The sequence below is a fragment of the Echinops telfairi genome, unplaced genomic scaffold, assembly GCF_000313985.2.
Source record: "Echinops telfairi isolate 266 unplaced genomic scaffold, ASM31398v2 ScPeMD7_7468;HRSCAF=8506_0, whole genome shotgun sequence".
Lineage (NCBI taxonomy): Eukaryota > Metazoa > Chordata > Mammalia > Afrosoricida > Tenrecidae > Echinops > Echinops telfairi.
The window spans coordinates 70,874,930-70,876,693 of NW_022111369.1; the positions used below are offsets into that span (position 1 = coordinate 70,874,930).

A 1,764-nucleotide genomic window follows, 5' to 3' on the forward strand; every position below is an offset into this window, starting at 1 on the left:
GGATTCTCTAGAAAAGTGTTGTTAGGTGCCAGTGAGTCAGTTCTGACCCTTGCTGATCCTATATGAAACGAAACAATGCCTGGTTCTGAACCATCCTCACAATTGTTCCTATTCTTGACTGCTTTGTTGCAGTCACTGTGTAAATCCATCTCCTTGAGGCCTTATTTTCAATGCCCCTGTGCTTTACCAAGCACAAGGTCCCCTTATCCAGAAACTGACAATATGGCGAAAATTTGTAATGCTCCTTTCCAAGGCATATTTCTTTGCCTTGTGGCAATCAATGGTACTCTCAACATTCTTTGTCAGCACAATTCAAATGCATCCATTTTTCTTTTGTCTTCCTTACTCAAAGACCAATTTTCATATGAGGCAATTGAAAGTAACTATGGTTTTGGTGAGATACACCTTAGTCTTCAAAGTAACATCCTTACTCTTCAATACTTTAAAGAGGTCAAGTGCAGCAGATTTACTCAATAATTTTCTCTCTTGATTGCTGCTTCCATGACCATTAATTGTGCATCCCAGCAAGACAAAAATCCTTGACAACTTCAATCTTTTTCCATTTATTACAATTCTACCTATTGATCTAGTTGTGATGATTTTCTCTTTTCTTTATATTGGGTTTTAATCCACAATGAAGGCTGCTTGCTCTTCATCAGCAAGTCCTCCTCACTGCCAGCAAGAATAGTTGAGTCATCTGTGTATTCATAAGCCTTCCTCAAATCCTGATGCCACATGGTTCTTCATGCAATCTAGCTTCTTTGATGACTTGTTCAGCATACAGACTGAATACTTATGTTGTGTGGCTATAACCCGTATGCACAGCATTCTGGATTTTAAGCCATGCAGTATTTCATTGCACAATTTCCTCCCATCTGTGGACAGGTTCAGCATGAGCACAATGAAGTGTTCTGCAATTTTCATTCTTCTTAAGCCTATCTTTAGTTTGTTATTGCCCACACAGTGGAATGCCTTTGCATAGTTCACAAAACACAAGTAGCCGTCTTTTTGGTACTCTCTTCTTTCAGACAAGATCCATCTCACATCAGTCATGATATTCCTTGCTCCATGTTCTCTTCTGTATCCAGCCTGACCCTCTGGCAGCTCCCTCAGCGTACTGCTGCAATGTTTCAGAGGTACTATTCAACAAAAATTTTACTTGCATGTGATATTAATTATATTGTTCTGTATTTTGAGTATCTGTTAGGTCATCATTCTTTGTCGTGAGTACAAATAGGGATCTTCTCCAGGCAGTTGGTCAGGTAGCTGTCTTCCAAATTCCTTGGCATAGACAAGTGTGCTTTCGGTACTTCATTATCGTGTTGAAACATTTCAACGGGTATTCCATCAATTCCTAGCACATTGTTTTGGGTAATGCCTTCAATTGAGCTTGGAAACCTTCCTTAAGTACCATTAGTTCTCAATCATATTGCTAATCCTTGAAATGGTGCAATGTACACTAGTATTTTTGGTACAGTGATTCTATATTTTTTCCTGATAGGGTTAGGGTTTGGATCTTTTGCTTTCTTCATGTCTGATGCTCTTGATATCATTCTACAGATTTTCAGGTCTTCTGTCATTAGGATTCAATGGATCAAGTCTGTTCTCCAGATGTTCTTGAAACTCAGGTGGGATATACTCAAGGTTGTATTTTGGCTCTCTGAATTTGTTTTAATTTTCTTCTGATTCAACTTAACTTACATAAGAACAATTCAGCAGTAGGCCCCTGATCTCACTTTGGCTGCTGAAGTTGAGCTCCTTCCT

At 38.9% G+C, this 1,764-nt stretch overlaps 1 pseudogene; it reads left to right on the plus strand.

The window, feature by feature from the left end:
- The first annotated feature begins 385 nt into the window (after positions 1-385).
- LOC101643935 overlaps positions 386-1,764 on the plus strand; it is a 4,401-nt pseudogene continuing 3,022 nt past the window's right edge.